Source organism: Bos taurus, chromosome 1 (genome assembly GCF_002263795.3).
Source record: "Bos taurus isolate L1 Dominette 01449 registration number 42190680 breed Hereford chromosome 1, ARS-UCD2.0, whole genome shotgun sequence".
NCBI classification, from domain to species: domain Eukaryota; kingdom Metazoa; phylum Chordata; class Mammalia; order Artiodactyla; family Bovidae; genus Bos; species Bos taurus.
In genome coordinates, this window is record NC_037328.1 from 143989344 (window position 1) to 144007464 (window position 18121).

Below are 18121 nucleotides of genomic sequence, written 5' to 3' on the forward strand. Positions count from 1 at the left end.
GCCTCTTTGAGGGTGAGTAGCAGCAGTCGCTGGTCTGGAGTGGCCCCCCATAGGAGCAGCGGCCACTTACTTTATCACAGACTCCGGGACACTTGAGGGTGAAGAACCACAGCACAGGTGTGTAGTACCACTGCCCAGGGAGCCTCCGTGTGGGCCGTCCTTGTGCCCCAGGGGTGGAGTGGGGGTGTCTGTCACCCCGTGGTGGTCGGTGGTGAGTCCAGGTAGGGACGGGCCAGCCAATGCGGGCTCTGAGGCTGCAGGCCTGCTGGGCATGGGACCGGGCTGGGGCTGGGGGTGGGGGTTGGTGGCCGCCCTGGTCAGAGGCTACATGGGCAGGGGAGGAGTGGGCTGCCTTCTAGTCTGGTTTGTCCTCCAACCTGCCCTCCTCTGACGCTTCTCCTGGCCACCGAAACGTCGCTTGATCCATAAATAGGCAGAGACACTGTTCCAGGAACATTCATGAAGCAGCAGTGGTCTGACCAGAGAGTCTGACAGCCCCCAGTGAGTCCCTGAGGCTCAGAACTGGGAGGGATGTCAAGGGTTTCCTTCTCTGGGGCTGTGGAACCACCCTCCCTGGTCAGTACTGGGTGGGAGCACCGCCTTTTCCTTGTCTGTTCTCCCCAGTGACCCTGCATCCTGTTCCGGGCGGGCACTGGCTCAGGCCCCCTGCAGAAGGGCGACTGGGGCCCAGAGCTCACTGTTCAGACAGACACAGCTCAGCTGTGTGTCAGAGGGTGTTGGGGAGGGGGTCCCGCTCGGGAGAGGGCCCTTCATCTTTGTGGGTGGGTGCGATCTCCAAGGACAGGGTGGCGGCCTCCATGCGTATCTTGGACGCCTCCTGGGAACAGCACAGGGAGTCCAGCTGGAGACGCTACCCCTGGCGGGACCTGGGTGGTGCAGTCACAGCAGGCCCTGACACATCCCAGCACCCAGGACAGAGGCCTCGCTTCATCTCATCCTCTCCATGGGCTGGGACTCTGGTCGTAGCAGGCTCCGACTCAAGCCGGGTGTGAACCTATCACTGACAAGGGTGCTGGATGTGGCCAGCATGGTCTGGGGGAGAAGGGGCCCCCGCCTGGCGAGGGGGCCCCTTTATGAGGGGAGTCTGGTCTGGCAGCGCAGTGCAGTCATGGGAAGTGCTACATGGAACCTCTGACTGGGGAGTGAGGTTGGGGACTGTCACCACATCTGGGCTCCGTGGCCAGGATGGAACCTGCTTTTCTCAGGAAGCCTTGCTTCAGACCCAGGGGGAAGATCCCAGGACCCCACTACAATGTATAAGAAAATGCTGGGTCGGCCTGATGAATCCATTTAGACTGTGTCCCACTGCCCAGGAGTGGGTCACGCAGGGGACACTGCGGGAACAGGGAGGCTCTGGTGGAGGCAGAGGCGGGGGCAACCTCGTTGTCTTCGGAGGAAAATAGGAAGACTGTGTTGCCCTTCTCTCGTATTGAAAATATTTTGTGAGTTCCTTAACCTTCCTGCGAAAACTGTTTGATCCATCAGCTCAGGAATTTTCCTCATTTTTAAAGAAAAAAGTTCCTGCCACTGAGAAATACCCTAAGAGGAGAAAGACATTTTAGCATTTTGTGTGTAGCATATGCAGACTCACAGTGGTTGCCCTGGCGGAATTCTCACTTTTTGTGCTCAGTCCCACAATCCCACTGGTCCCGTCTGGGCAGGTGTAGTTGGAAGCCTCCTAAACCTGGCTTGGTGGTAAGTTTCCCTCCTTGCCATCTTAGTTGAAGTGTGGTTATCGCTCTGGGCTTTTGGGATGTTTCAGGGAGGAAAAACCCTAGCACCAAAAACCTTGTTTGAACTTATAAAAGAAGTTGTTTTTCATGTTGGTGATTTATAACCATGTCAAATAATCAGATTCCAACCATACTCTTAGAAATGAAATGTGTAAATAATAATTAAAACCCCACTAATGTAGAGTGAAAAGACCCTGATGCAGAGAAAGATTGAAGGCAAAAGGAGAAGTAACTGGCCAGACCATTTCTTCCCCGCCCAGCTCCTCAGAGTGCATATCAGTTGCCTTCCAGAGGGAGTGCGGCACTGAGACATTGCCAAAGTAATGTGACAGTGAGACCCTGTTGTACAAGCCGTTTCTTGGGATTAGCAGTTGAAGTATGCGGTTTTACAAATGCTCAAAATGATTCAAATATCTGCTGTTTGTAGGGAAAATAGCACCTTTGTTTGCTCACCTGGGAACCTGAATACCCTTTAAAACTTGGCTTACAAAGGATCTTTCAGATCTCAGCTATTTATAAGCATGAGAGGGACCCTTCTCAACCCTCAGAGCCACCATATGCTACTGGGCTAAAGGTTGCCTTATTCTCATCTTCAGACCAGAAACTGACATTCAAAATGACCATTTCATGTGCCAAGGCCACAGACAGGGGAGACAGGGGGCAAGAGTCCAGTGTCGGGAGCCCCGGGCCCAGCACACTGGCCCAGCACAGGCTCCTCCTTTTTGGTGGAAAAAACCTAAGCAGGTGTATGGGGTCCTGGGCGCTGAGGGTGGACACTGAGACACTGATGGGATTGAAACTTTCTTCAGGTCCTTTTTGCCTGACAAAGTGCCAAGAGGATCTGTTTTTCGTCTTTAAAGATGTTATCATTTCATTATTGTTCAGTCATATCCGACTCTTTTCGACCCCAATAGTCAATGTTAATTTATGCACTGAGATGTCTTTACTTTTTATGATGATAAGAATAGCAACGTGCACTGGTTTAAAAGAAATCAAGCAGCAGAAATGGCTGAAAGGACAGGTGGTTCTCCAGCGGCCTCCCGGCAGCTCTGCTGCTCAGAAGAGGAGCCCCAAGACTGAGTCCTGGGGCTTACTCTGCAGTTTGCGCGTGCCTCTGTTTCGTCACCTAAATTTCATTCAGTTCTCCGACAGATTTCCACTGAGTACCCGCCGTGTCCCAGGCACTGTTCGAGACTTCTGGTTCTCAGTGTGTAAGACAGATCACGCCCCACTCTCAGCAGCGGGACCTGTCCAGTCCTCGCTGCGAGTGATGAGGGGTTTAGTCAGCTTACATGCCTCCTGTCTTCTGTCCTTCGCTGTCACTAAGTTTTGTTATTTATACTGTTATTTTTAGTTATTTTACTGGCCCCTTAAAACTTTAATATACTCAACTTATGACTTTTTGTTGGATCAACTTAGAAATCTCTTATGTAAAATCTCCATTATGTAAAAAATTTGGGTTTAGGATGTTCATATTCTGTTGTATAATTGCAATTAAATTCTCCATGTTTATTTTATGGATTGATTATAAATATTGAAGGTCCAGAAATAGAATTCACAGTAAAATTTTAAAAAGTTTTTGTTCCTGCAAGTGCCACAAAGGAGAAACTAGAAATCTAAGCCATTAAATCTTTGCCGCTTGGAGGAGGAAGTTTTAGGTACCTCGTGAAGTGATTGTGGGAAATCGTGCCCCCTGTTAATTTGATTTACATTTGGGTCACAGTTGCCTTGCACAGCATTTTTTATTACTTGAAAATCTTAATTGCTTTTTTTTTTTTTTTTTTGAGAAAAGAAACATTCCTTCTTCAATATCCAAAACTTCTAGCTCCTTAATTGTATTCTTTGTTGAATAAATTCTGTTTTCTTCTTGAAAGATTTCCTATGTTAATTTTGACCAATTTCTTTCCAGGCCATCTATAAAGGTGTTATCCTGGCATTTCTTTTTATTGCATAACTGGTCTGTTTTTTCTTTTTCTTAAAAAAAGGAACCTTCATTAGATTCCTTCTTGTTTTGCTGGACTACATCCTCAAGTAATCTTTTCACAAAGGATGAGTAGAAGTTAAGTTTTCTGAAACCTTGCCTGTCATGAGGTTGCCATAATCTTTGTCTTCATTCTTTGTATGAGTCAGCATCCCACTAGAAAACAAATGTGTGAAGCCAAGATTAGTAAAGGGGGGGGTGTTTACAAAAGTGTAGGCAGAGATTAAGGAAAGCAATAAGGAGGTTAAAAATAGCTTGAGTTAACAAGTTCTTGCAAATAGTGTGACTTTTTTCAGCCTTTTCTGTGTGTGTGCAGTGGATGGGGGAGTAAATGGTCCAGGGGACAATAGGAGGAGAATCATGGAATTAAATTTTGCTGTTCTTGGTCCTAGGGTTCAAATTCTGTGAAATTTGTAAGGTGACCACATTTTGGATTGTGCTTAAGCTTCAAATCCTGGAGGAAACACCTGTTGTGTTCCACGGCCATTGACCTAAATAAAGGTTTCAACCTGAAAGCACTCAGGAAGAGAATGCTACTGGCAGTGAACATGCTTAATATGAAAATAAAGTATCTGTAGTACGAATGCATTATTATTTCTTGGTTTAGTCAATAGACCCATCCTTGGTCTATATGTTACAATTTAGAAAAATCTGTGGACTAGGAGTGAGAGAGTCATGCAGGAAAGAAGAAAGAGCAACTCAGGATAATCATTCCTGGTCCTTTTCCCAAAGGGAACAGGACAGAGTGTGGGGCCGTTCACAAGAGGTGGGGAGCGTTCCAACCCCGGCAGTGCCAAATGCAGAGGGCTTGGAGTTTCTATGCTGACCAGAAGAGGCTAAAAATTCGTAAGCAATTTGACATTTTAAATGTTGTGAAATCATTGCCACTGTAATAGAGATCACTTAATAGATTAAATTAATCCTTAGTGAGTCTTTGCCATTTCATGGATTTAATTTTCTTTTCTTGCACTCAGTTCATTTTTCTATTTTGCTACTTGGTCTTTATGTCAAGTAGAGCATCGTGTCCTGAACATAGGTGGTCTGTGACATCGTCTCTTAGGATACAGAAACAGTGACTGTCCACAGCAGGTGCTTCGTAAGCATCTATTGAAAAAGGAGAAAAGTCCAGCTCTAGAAAGAGCTAGAGAGGTCATCACGTGGCCTCTTGTTCAGGCGTCAGTGTTAACTCTGTCACTGCTGGACAGATCTGTACTGCCCACCAGACTCCCTGGGCACTCTTTCCACAGCTGTATTAACAGTCAACCCAGGAAATGCTTGTCTAGCATGCCTTTTAAGTGTAAGTAGGTGTTGTTGTATCGCGCATCTTTGGGAGCAGATGTTGCTCACATAGTGGGGCTGTCAGTAGGAGACGTGGCTGTACCTTCACCTGCTGGATTTGTCGTCAGTCCCTGTGCCGTTTCCACTGAGTGCTGGGTGCTGGGTGGGGACAGGGCAGTCAGGCTGCTGCCTCTGGTTTGCCCTGACGTTTAGGGAAGGACGTTGTGGAACAAGGTCTGCCCTGGAGGCAGCGCCTCCCTCAGCCCCTGACCTGTCCTCCCTAAGCAGGATGATCTTAAAGGGATCACAGAAAGAGCTTGGTTCCCCCAAAAGAATAGAAAGCAAGGCCTGTTCCTCAGACACAGCCCTGCTCTTTCTGGAGTGCCCAGCAAGCCTCTAATGGCATCTCATCCAAGGTCTCGGAGTCTCCTTCCCCCCAAGGATGCGCCTTTCATGGGCACCAGTGCCGTGGACCCATCCTTGGACACTGCTGTCGATCTTGCAGGCTACAGAGAGGCATCCTTAGGGGTAAACTGGAGACCAAAGGGGTGTGGTGTAAACCTAGGTGGATTTGAGGAAAACGAGGAAGACAAAGCCAGCAGAGGTGGGACCCCCCCCCCCCTTAAAATCTCATCAGACTCCACAAGCATTTCATATCTTACTGGAAAAGCTGACTTCAGGGTGAGAAGCTTGTTGTAGGGGTGCAGCAAGGAGGGGATGGCCATCAGTTCTCAGTACCTGCCCCCCCAACACGCACACACAGGAGAGGTCTCCCCAGCATCCAGCATCCCCAGGCTTCCCCTGGGCAGCCACTTGTCACCGGATCATCCCAGTGGGGCTGCTGTCCTTGAAACTCCAACCCCAGTGATGCAGTGGGATGGAGCCTCCCTGGGGGCGGGGAGTGTGCTACGGCCTTGAAGGCAGCATGTCCACCCCGACCCACACTTCTCTTACCATTTTCCAGTCAGGCTACTGGTAGGAAAGAGAGGAGCAGCATACTGCTTGCCCTCTGGGGTCCTAACATCCCAGGGTGGCACCTTGGCTCTGCACCAGACCAGGAGGCACCTCAGGGCACCAGCCCCCACGGGAAGTAGGTGTGCAGTGTTCATGGCAGTCTCCGTTTCACTTTCTACCTAACGTTTCACGGGTGTGATTATGTCCTTTGAAGCATGTGTATATCTGAGATGCTCTGAGTTGGTGTTCAGGCAGGAAACTCAAGTAAGAGGCAGCTGCTGCGTGACGGGTGGCCCTCCTCCTCTGATTTGGGGTGAGTCTGGCCTTTTCCAAACCATCCTGAATCTGGGCTGCCTGGGAACCCAGGAGTGGGCTCTTCCACCACCCTGGACAGAGGCCCAGATGGACATTTGAAACCCATTGAGTTTACCCCTTGGAGTCACGGTGTGTCTTTAATGGGAAACGTGACAGGATTTTTTATCTTTGTAAATGACCTTGTTCATCTTTTGAGGTTTGTGTTCTGCTTACTAAAAATCTCTTGTTAATGACCTGCAGACTCTAGAGTGTGTAGGAGAAGCTTTCCCAGGCTTGCTGCATGGGGTTCGCTGGGGGTCATGGAGGAAAAGTCTGCAGGAGGGGAGACCTTCCCACACTGCCCAGCTGAGCTGCCTTTGCTGACCAACTCCTCACATGTCTGCCCTGGGGGCTGGGTCTCAGTCCTGCCCCTGCCAGGCACCCACCTCGCTCCACATTTCTTGTTAATTGGTTGTCCTATAACCCCACATCTCTGATGGGGTCAAGAAAAGTCATGAATTTGCACTTTGTCTGGCATTATCTCGTGGCAGGGTGGGAGTGATGAGCTCTCTGCATTCCTAAGGGGACACCAAGACTCCATATAACTTTTTAAATTATGAAATATATTGTCCATGTAGAAAAGTGAATTAACAACCAATTCATTGAATAATGGGCTTCCTTTGTGGCTCAGCTGGTAAAGAATTGCCTGCAATGTGGGAGACCTGGGTTTGATCCCTGGGTTGGGGAGATCCCCTGGAGAAGGGAAAGGCTATCCACTCCAGTATTCTGGCCTGGAGAATTCCATGGACTGTACAGTACATGGGGTTGCAATAATTATAAAGCAAACACCTGTTTCTCTAAGAATAAAACGTCGTTACTAAAGGGCAGACCATTGTCACAAAGTGACATCCAAGTGGCTTCGCCTGTTTCGTGCATGTGCGTGTCCACGTGTGTGTCTGTGCAGGTGGACAGCTGCCTTGGTGTGCGGGGCACCTGCAGTGTCCTCAGGCCCAGAGGTTTGTCACAGGCCTATTGTGCAGTCATCAAGCTGGGAGCTCTTCACCTCCCTCCCACCTCCTGCCCCAAAAGTCACCACTACCCAGACCAGTAAGACCATCAGGACACCTTAGGAAAGACGGTCGATTCTGGAGCTCAAAGAGTAGGGTAGGTGGGGTGTAGGGGGCCCGGAGGTCCCCCTCAGGCCTCTGTCCCTGGGCATCTGTCCCAGCCCCTCTCCTCAGCCAGCTACCCCACTTCCTGCCTGGGGGCACTGTTTCCACAGTGGAAGCCCCCCGGGGACATGACAGCACTCCCCCCGCCCACCTGGTCCTTGGGGTGCGGTTTGCAGGCCCTTCTTCTAGGGCCTGGCAGGAGCTTCTGGCCTCCTTTGGCGGTGGCCCAGGGGCACAGCGACCCTTTAGTCCATGTGGCCCCTCTGGCCTGTGGTCAGGAGGGATGCTGGCTGTGCAGGGTGCCTGCCTCCATCCTGGGCAGCCAGAGTTGTCTGTCCAGCCTTCACCAGCTGCAGTGATGCCCCACACATCTCCCACAGGGCTGCAGACATGACAGTTGCCTCTTCCTGCATCCCAAGCCCTCTTCCTCCAGCCTGCACAGGCCCTCTGCAGCCAGCAGCACCCGCCCATCCAGAGTGTGGCAGGGTGTTGAGAGTCTCCGATGAGACTGTCAGGTGAAGGGCTTCATCAGCTGTCCCATAACGTTGTTCTTTCAGGAAGCTTTTCCTGAGGTGGCTCGTGATGACATGTGAGTGGCGCAAGCTTCAGGAGTCATGCTGCCGCACGTCACACACGTACGTGATAAACACGGTGTCCCCTAGTCAGCCTTGCTGGAGCGCCGTGTGTGGTATGCCAGGCCTGCGTGCACAGCAGGAGCGGACGTGGTGAGGGTGCGCCCACAGGGGTTCGGGTCACCGGAATGCCCACTGAACTGCTTGTGACTTGTGTCCCCTCTGCCTCTTGAAATGGCGGCTGCTAGTGGAGTCTCAGCTGCTCACCAATGCCACTGCCCGCAGCAGAGGTCCTTCCTCCTCACGTGGATCCCTTCATGCTCCTGAGATGGCCCCACGCCCATCCCTGGAGCAGTCGCTCAAACTGGGGGTGAGGTTACCTTTATGGCTTAGATCTGGGGCTGGCAGTCCCCTCCTGGGCCCAAGGATGGGCGCTGCTGCCACGGCAGAGCTCTCGGGTGGGGGAGGATTGTTACGGAAGCCTGAAGGAGCCATTCAGTATATCCTTTCGTGGTACTTTTCTTACCCCTTTGGTTGAGAGATACAGAACACCAAGAGTCTCGTGAGCCCAGTGATGGTTTTAGGTTAACTTTGTATCCTCTTTATTGTACATGCAGTAGAAATACAAGTTTGCCTAAAGGTAAGTGCAAAGGAACGTCTGCCGTGTGAGATGTCATGTGAGACATGTCCTGCGTCATCTGCTTAGTTGGTAGCAACACTCAGGACACTCGACTATCTGGTCTCCCCCTGGCAACTGCAGGGTCGCCTGGCCCAGCTGCCTAGGGCTCCAGGAGGCCCCTCCTTGTTAGCCGACTGCCCACCAGGCTGTTGGTCTGTGTCATTGGCCTGATGTCTGGTCACAGGCCGGGAACACACCCTGAAGAGCAGAGGCTTCGTCATACGTGATGGTACCTTGAGGCCGTTCCAGGTTCTTTTTCATGGTTGTTTGGTTTTCTTTGCTGTTTGTTTTCCCATGTGGACCATAGAGTCAGCATTTCCAGTTCCAGGGGTGAGGGAGAGAGGACCTCTTGGTGTTCCATTTAGGGTTCGATTACATCTGTAAATGAACTTAGAAAGCATGGCTTATGTGTTATTTATGTGTTACTATCTAACAAACCACCTCAAAAAGTCATGATTGAAAACAACCCCCATTTTCTTATCTCGCAATTCTGTGGGCCAGCGCTCTGGGCTATGCCCAAGAGCGCGGTCTGCTGCTGGTCTCACCTGGGGTCTCGGGTAGCTGCAGTCAGCTGGCAGCCTGCCTGGGGCTGTGGGTCCATCTTTGCTCCCTGGGGGCCCACCTTCCAGCTGGCTAGATGAAGTCTCTTCCCCTGGTGCCTCGAGGGTGCAGGGAAGCTGCAAGGCCTCTGAAGGCCCAGGCTCAGGATGGGATGTCACCCCATTCTGTTTAGGGGTGAGCTTTGCAGCCAGCCCAGGCTCCAGGGGCCGGGGAGCAGACCCCCACGTCTTGATCGGGGAGCAGTGCTGGTTTACTGGGTGTGAGCACAGGGGGCACTGTTGCCCTACTGCACGGCATCTTCCCATTTGGTTAGTTGTGCTTTCGTCTCCTTCTGGTCCTAAGGTTTACGCGTATGAGCTCTGTTTATTTCTTCTGAAGTTTGTGAGTAGGTATTTTCATTTTTTTTTTTTCCCATCTTTTTTTATCGCAGAGGTACCCAGGGCCTTCTCCACTGTGTTTTCTGTCTTTGCGTGTTCACCTGGAGGTGTGCCCACTGGCCGTGCTTGCTGGCAGCCTGGACGTACAGCAGGGCTCTGTGTCTTTCTGGTCACTGAGCACTTGTTGCCACCCGTCTTGCTTTAGAGGGAATCCCTGGTACTGAAATTCCAATTTTATTCCTTTTTGCTAGAGAGGAACTACAGAGCAGCCCAAAGAGACATGCATTGAAGATGGCAGAGCTCCCAACAGCCTGAGCCCTAGATGACCACTGGGGTGGAGCTGCCATGCTACCTAGGCCCTGGATGATCACAGGAGGTGGAGCTGCCAGGCTCCCTGGGCCCCAAATGACCTCAGCGGGTGGAGCTGCCAGGCTGCCTGGGCCCCAGATGACCTTGGGGGGAGGAGCTGCCAGGCTCCCTGGGCCCTGGATGCCCACAGAGTTGGAGCTGCCGGGCTGCATCTTCAGTGCATGGCTTCCTGGGTTGCTCCATTGTCCCAAATGACCATCTGGGACCAGTGGCCTGAAATCTGTTAAGTCAGAAATAAACAAACTTCTGTACTGGGCCTCTTCATCACTTCAGTTATAGCAGGTTATTGCGGAGAAGGCAATGGCACCCCACTCCAGTACTCTTGCCTGGAAAATCCCATGGACCGAGGAGCCTGGTGCGCTGCAGTCCATGGGGTCACTAGAGTCAGACAGGACTGAGCGATTTCACTTTCACGCATTGGAGAAGGAAATGGCAACCCACTCCAGTGTTCTTGCCTGGAGAATCCCAGGGATGGAGGAGCCTAGTGGGCTGCCATCTATGGGGTCGCACAGAGTCGGACACGACTGAAGCGACTTAGCAGCAGCAGCAGCAGCAGGTTATTGAACACTATTATCAGTAGAACATTGACTTCAGGCACCGTATTGGTTTTATTCCTTTCAACGTGACCGTAACCACTTATTGGTTCCAGCAGCGCTTTGGTTACAGTGGGTTCTCTCGAGTCTACACAGCATACACCTTCTACCTGCAGACATTGCTGGTTTCACTCTCCTTTTCAGTTCTTAGGTGTCTTGGTGATTTCATATCCTGATGAGGGTCGGACCAGCAACAGATGATTATTAGCAAAGAAATACATCGAATTTCTCAGCCTTATTGAAACATAAGGTGGTCCCTGTAAGTGAATTTACCCAAGAACTGAAACCAGCCCCATTAAATCTCAAAACTAGGATTAATCTAACTTTTTGTTGGACTTGTGAAAGTGCCTCCTCTGATCCCCAGCTGCCTTCAGTGCCATGGTGACCGTGACACAGCCCCTGGCGCCAGGACAAGGTCACCGTGGACAACAGTTGCTGCATTATGTTCTCATCTGTGATGTCACCATGGGTCCGCTGGGTCTGCGAGCTGGCCCCGCACCGGACGCCCTCCGAGGTGTGCCGTCCCAGGTCTCGGGCTTGCCTTTGCCCTTGTGCTGCCGTCAGCAGGATGCCTGCCCCCAGTGCCCCCTGCCCCTCCTTTTCTCATCTGGCACTTCGGCTTGGCTGTGGGCCAGGAGGCCACCCAGTCCTGTGTGTCCGAGCTGTGTTAAAAGCGAGAGTGAGGAGGAGCCCATCCAGGAGCTAAGGCATCTGTTGTGAGTGAGGGTTCTGCCTCCCTGGTACCCTGGCCAGCTGCAAAGAAAGCAATGGGGTTTATTCTTGGTTTTGGTTGTGTTCAGAACAGTAAATAATTGAGATTATTTGCCAAATTAAGATAAAATTAGTTGGCAAATTTGTCATCTAAATTATCTTAGGATAACTTAAAAATATCTGAGATGGTATCTCTCTACTGTCCTCTGTTTCGAATAGTCGGTCCAGTTCATAGACTTTTTCCTCCAGTATTTCCTGACTGGAAACAACAGAACTATCAACATGCAAAACAAAAATGTAAGGCTTGCCCTAGCATAACCCACCCCCCAAGCAGTCAGCCAGCATGGCCTTTCTGTCCTGCACCTTCATAGCAGACCAGGTCTGCTCTGTTTGCTCTGCATATAGGCACTCAAATGTGGGGCCAGTGGATAAGTGAATGGATGGATGAGTGGGTGGGTGGATGGCTTGGTAGATGGATGGATGGGTGGATGGCAGGGTGGGTGGATGGATGGGTGGATGAGTGGGTGGGTGGATGGGTGGATGGATGATGGATGGATGAGTGGGTAGGTGGATGGCTGGGTAGGTGGGATGGATGGCTGGCTGTCAGGGTAGATGGATGGATGGGTGGATGGCAGGGTGGATGGATGGATGGATGAGTGGGTGGATGGATGAGTCGGTAGGTGGATGGCTGGGTAGGTGGATGGCTGGGTAGATGGATGAGTAGATGGTAGAGTATGGATAGGTGGATGGATGGATGGATAGCTAGATGGGTGGATGGATGGATGGATGATGGATGGATGAGTGTGTAGGTAGATGGCAAGGTAGGGGGATGGATTGGTGGATGGATGGCATGGTGGGTGCGTGGATGGATGGATGAATGGGTGGATGGGTGGGTGGGTGGATGGATTGGTAGATGGGTGGGTGGATGGATGGATGGATGAGTGGATGAGTGGGTGGGTGGATGGATGGATGAGTGGGTAGGTGGATGGATTGGTAGATGGATGGGTGGATGGCAGGGTGGGTGGATGGATGGATGGGTGGGTGGGTGGGTAGGTGGATGGATGGGTGGATGAGTGGGTAGGTGGATGGATTGGTAGATGGATAAGTAGGTGGATGGCTGGGTGAATGGGTGGGTGGATGGCTGGATGGGTAGATGGATGATGGATGGATGGATGGCTGGGTGGATGGATGGTGGATAGATGGATAGGTGGATGGATGGATGAAGGGATGAGTGAATGGATGGATAATGGATAGATGGGTGAGTGAGTGGGTAGATGGTAAGTGAGTGGATGGGACAGAGGAAGAGAAAGAAGAAAGAAGGGAAGGTAACAGCCTTGGTTCCCTTTCATCGTGGGCTTTGAATTTGGATTGCATATAACTAAACAGCTCTTTTTAATCCTGTAACCCAGACTTCCTATCTAGAACCACAAAAATGAGGCACTTTTGGCGTGTTTAATGTCTTTTCCCTTTACTAACCACTGTGCTCAGGGTCAGCCCTGCTCAGGACAGACTGCCCCAGCAGGGCAGGATGAGGCTGCCAGCCTTCTACTGCAGCTCTTATCAGGAATGGGGCAGCAGGGCAGCTGAAGTGGTGCCCCCAGCGCTGGCCAGTTCCTGCCCCCGCACAGAGTCAGACGGCTGCCCATGGGGCGGCACTGGATGCTAGAGGCTGGGGGTGCAGTTTCCTGTCTGCACCGCTCTTCCAACTGTCAGAGTAGACTGCATTGGCAGAGGCTGGAGGGCAGGCGTGGGCCCTTGTGTGTGAGTAGAAAAGCGGTCATCCACATGCAGAGAGGCATTCACCTCCCTGCAGGGAGCAGAGCAGCTGTCTGGGTGGTGTGGGAAAGAGCAGGCTGGAGACTTCAACTTCAGTTTCTGTGGGAAGGGTTTGTTGGAAAAATGGTGGGGGGGAGGGGGGCAGAGGTGCCTGGGAGGGAAATCTGAAGGCCGCGCCGCCTGACTGGCTAGTTCACGAGGAAGAGAGACAAAGGGACCAGTACCAGCCTGACGAGCATCTGGTGGTGCCTGAGGCTGGTGCAGGGGGTGTGAGCAGGGTGAGGCTGGGCCTCCTGGGCAGCAGGGCATGGGCATTGCAGGATCTGAGAATGAGGCCTGAATGTTTGTCATGGGTGTATTCCTCTGCTGGGGGGACCGTGACACACACCACAGGCCAGGGGCTTAAACAGCAGTCATCAGCTCTCCTGTCCTGGAGGCTGGAAGGCCAAGGCCAGGGTGTTGGACACTGTGAAGGGAGAAGCTGCGTGTGGAGGCTGCCTCCCCCATGTGCTCTTGTGGTCATCCTTCTTAAAAGGATGCTGGTCAGATTGGATTAGGACCCACCCTAGTGACCTCGCTTAACTTGACTGCCTTTGTTGAGACCATATTTCCAAACACAGCCACTCGCTGGGGTGCTTGGGGGTGGTTAGGACCCCAACACACCCTTGTGAGGGGATGCAGTTCACTCGTAACAGAATGCTGACGTCAGGACTGGCAGTGGTCAGTGGGCTGGGCCCTTCTGGGCGTGGTGGTGAGCTGGTCCCGGTACTCCTGGCTCTGGCTCTCACCCTTACCACCCTGAGCCCCGAGCAATGTGGCCACGGGAACCCCAGGCTCAGAAATAGTGGGATAACCCTGGAGGGGTGGTGTCAGAACCACAAGGGGCCTGCTTGTGAGCCAGGGGCCTGGGGCGGGGCAGGGGCTAGGAGGAGAGTCTGGTTCGGCTCCCAGCCCTCCCTGCTGTATCAGAGCTCCGGCGACTCCTGGGCGGCTGGGGTTAGAGTCTGTCTGGGATTCACCTGCCCTGGAACCATGTAAGCACAGCCTTGCGGAGCCCCTGGCCCCGCCCCCTCCCCACCTGGCCACCTCTGCTCTGCGCCTCTTCTCCCGAGTGAGGGGCAATACTACCCTGTGTCTCCCCATTGGGGAGCGTGAATGCAGCCCCTCCCCTGCCCTGAGAAGGTGGGGTCCTGGCGGCTTGTACGGGACCACAAACCCCTCAGGACTGGGCTGTGTAGGTGCCAGGCTTCTGGAGCAACCTAAATCTTATCCAGTGAAGGACTTAGGCTCAGGTTTCTTCTCCAGCTCAGCAACAGCATCTGAGAATTAATGAAAAGGTGCCAATATATTTTATTTTTAATTGGAGGATAATTGCTTTACAGTGTTGTGTTGGTCTCTGCCATACGTCACCGTGACTTGGCCATAGGTATACATTTGTCCCCTCTCAACTTCCCTCCCACCTCCCACTATAGTTTATCTTAAAACTTTATGGAATATTAGTGGTTACCTTGGTCAGGAAAATCCCCTGGAGAAGGAAATGGCAACCCACTCCAGTACACTTGCCTGGAAAATCCCGTGGATGAGGGATCCTTGTAGGCTACAGTCTATGGGGTCAAAAAGAGTCGGACACAACTGAGTGACTTTTTTTCTTTCTGGGGGCATTAGGGGATGAATGGATACCTGTTATGCCTCATGTTCTCTACCCTACATGCATTCTTTTATTCCAGGACACACCATGTGTTTTCTAAAAGCACGTACCAGCCTCAGTGAAAGAGCTGTGTATTGCTGTGGTTTGAAGCATCTCGCTTGTGTCATTAGGCTAAGCACATCACAAAGGCAGGCATGGTCCCTACAGCATCCATTACAGGGGGGCAGTTCTGGATCAGAACAGGCTTGGCCCGTGAAATAAGAGCTAGGCAGGAGGAGGCGTTGACTGAAACTGTGGGGTCAGAGGCAGTTGGAGATGGCTATTAACTCAGCATCTCCCATCAGATGGTGGGCTCAGCCCAGCAAGCTGAACTTTTTCCTGCAGACTCCTGGTGGCCCTGCCTTTACCAGGTGGTGGCAGGGACGGGAAGGTGCAGTGCGCTGGTGGGTGCAGCCAGAGCCCCCAGCGACACTCTGAACCTGAATCAGTCACGAGGGAACAGCCAGACATCCTGTAGAGGGATGTCCTGTAGACATCAGGACAGCTGGCCCGGGCTCTCAAGTGGGTGGGCAAGGGGGTTAGGTCAGAGAACAGGGGCATGTGATCGAATGTCCCAGCACCCCTCAAGCAGGGCCTGGATGGAAAGAAGTGGTACAGGTGGTTTGGGGACAGTGGGTGAAACTGGGCTACAGATGGGATATTCAACAATATGCTTATGTTGGGGTTAAATTTCTCAGATATGATCATGGTATTTTATGGTCAGTCAAATGCCCAGATTCTGAGGAAAAATAGGCTGAACTGTTTCAGAGTGCATTTTCATCAAATATTCCAGAAGGAAAATTTAAATTTAGCCCATAAACATGAAATGCAAAAATTAAATTTAAATATTCATATGTATTTTTGTTATATAATGTTAGGTTAATGTGATTGGTAGAAGACTTTCAATCATAATAAATTATATTCTAATAAGTTTCTGTAGAGGAGGTACAGTGGAAATACAAAATCAAGGAGAAAATGGAATGCATTTCTTGACTTTTAAAGAAAAGCTTGCTTTTTTTGTATTTTGAAAATGTATGGGGGTGGTGGCTATCAAGTCACAGTGGCATTTCGATCCCACCACTTAAGAGAAAGAAGTCCCTGACTTATGGTGATTCAGATCATGATTTTTGGACTTTCCAATGCACATTGGGTGAAAACCATACTTCAGATTGTGAATTTTAACCTTCTGGGCTGGGGGCGTGCGGTCAGGCCCTCTCTCTGATGCTGGACAGTGGTGGCCACAGCCCCGTCAGCCCCACCATCACGCGGGTGAACAACCCGCGCTGGACCCAGATGGCTGTCCTGTTTTTTACTTTTAGTACAGTATTCAGTAAATCACAAGAAATATCAGCACTTAGTTATAAAACAGGCCTTGTGTCAGGTGATTTGGCCCACTGTAGGCGAATGTGGGCATTCCAAGCACAGTTAAGGTGGGTGGGGCTCAGCTGTGATGTTTGGGAAGTTAGGTGTATTAAACATATTTCAACTTAATGACGGAGAAGGCAGTGGCAACCCACTCCAGTTCTTGCCTGGAGAATCCCAGGGATGGGGGAGCCTGGTGGGCTGCCGTCTATGGGATCGCACAGAGTCGGACACGACTGAAGTGACTTAGCAGCAGCAGCAGCAACTTAATGATATTTTCAACTCATGGTGGGGTTATTGAAATGTAATCCTGTTGTAAGTTAAGGAAGATCTATATATTTAGGCTTTCCTTTAAGTGTATGTATGTATTTTTCATCTGGCTGAGCTGGGTCTTTGTTGCTGTGTGTGGGCTTTCGCTAGTTGCGGTGTGCAGGCTTCTCTTTGTGGGGCTTCTCTTGCTGCGGAGCACAGGCTCTAGGCCCACGGGCTTCAGTAGTTGCGGCCTGTGGGCTTAGTTGCCCCGTGCCGTGTGGGACTTCCTGCACCAGGGATCGAGCCTGAGTCCCCCTGCATTGGCAGGAGGATTCTTGACCACTGGACCACCAGGGAAGTCCAGATCTGTATATTTAAAAAGTGAAACTTCACAATATACCAGAATTTATACCCCTTGCATATTTAAACTTGGGTTTAAAAATGTAGAAATCGACTTATAGTTTGTCTGGTGATATATTTTTTTTATTTAACATTTTTGATGTGGAGCATTTTTAAAGTCTTTGTTGAATTTGTTACAACATTGTTTCTGGCTTATGTTTTGGTTTTTCGACCAAGAGTCATGTGGGGTCTTAACTCCTTGATCAGGGATCAAACCTGCACCCCCTTCATTGGAAGGAAGTCTTAACCAGCAGATCACCAGGGAAGTCTTGTGATATATATAGTTTTGAAAATATTTTCAAGGGGCAGGCACAAGCCAGTGCTCTTGGGGGCTGCAGAGTTGATGCTTTCCCCCTTGCCGGCCTGCAGGCCTTGGGGGGAGCTGGGGAGGGTGTGAGCTGAATGGGCAACAGGCTTTCTTCTGCAGGGGGCGGGGCTGGTAAGCCCACTGTCATCGAAGGCCCCCCAGGTTAGTGTATGTGACTGATGTGTTATTAAAGCATTCAGGCCCGGGTGGCCCAGAGGTGGTGGGCGAGAGGCAGGGATGCCTAAACAGATGGTGGCCACTCTGTGCTCTCATGGGGGTGGGTTGGTGGGGGGCCTGAACTGCAACTGCTGATGCTCCTTAGAACAGGGTCTGGCCCACATCCAGGCACTGGAGACAGACTGACAATCTAGGCCAGTGGCCAGCAGCAGGGGGGCAGTCAACTCCTGGTCCACCAGAGTTCCGGGAAGGGGGTGGGCGGCCATTCCAGACAGGGGTGAGCACTTGCAGCAGCCAGTCCAAGAAAAAGGTGTGGCTCATAGGGCCTCTGTGGATGGACGTCCTTGACCAGAGATTCAGGGGCTGGACTGGGACTGGCAGGTGTTAAACGGCTTCCTGAGTGGAGGGCTGTGTCCATGCAGAGGCTTGCAGGGAAAGTGTGGGGCCAGAGATTGCACACCTGCTGCCGTCAGCAGGTGCACAGGTGAGCGGACAAACTGGAGATGGTGCTCCCACCAGAGACTGGATGGCAGCCGGGCTGGGCCCACAGATGGATACCCTGTGCGCCTCTTTATGTGAACCTTTAGAAAAGGAAGACTGATCCAGTGCCTGAATGCCAGGAGGTGCTGGCAGGAGTTGGGGAGCGTTGACTGGGAGGCGGGGCATTGACAGGGAAGGGGGCGTTGATGGAGAAGGTGGCATCCGGCCTCGGGTCCTTCCTTGTCCTCCTAGTGCCCCCCACGTGGCCGCAGACTTCACCCCCCCACACCCTCATGCAGCCACTTGGCACCCAAGGGCAGACGGAGGGCACCGTCTAGAGTCATGTGGCCTGGTCTCCCACTCAGCAGTGGAGCTGCTTGTGCCCC

General features: G+C 51.6%; 1 protein-coding gene across 1 annotated transcript in view; it reads left to right on the forward strand.

Annotated features, from left to right (window-relative positions):
• Window positions 1-7345: 7345 nt before the first annotated feature.
• The window catches only part of AGPAT3 (1-acylglycerol-3-phosphate O-acyltransferase 3), a gene marked incomplete at its 5' end in the record, with an annotated part of 29026 nt that continues 18250 nt past the window's right edge, over window positions 7346-18121 (forward strand). The window contains 2 exon segments of the mRNA NM_001038046.1: window positions 7346-7425; window positions 7991-8068.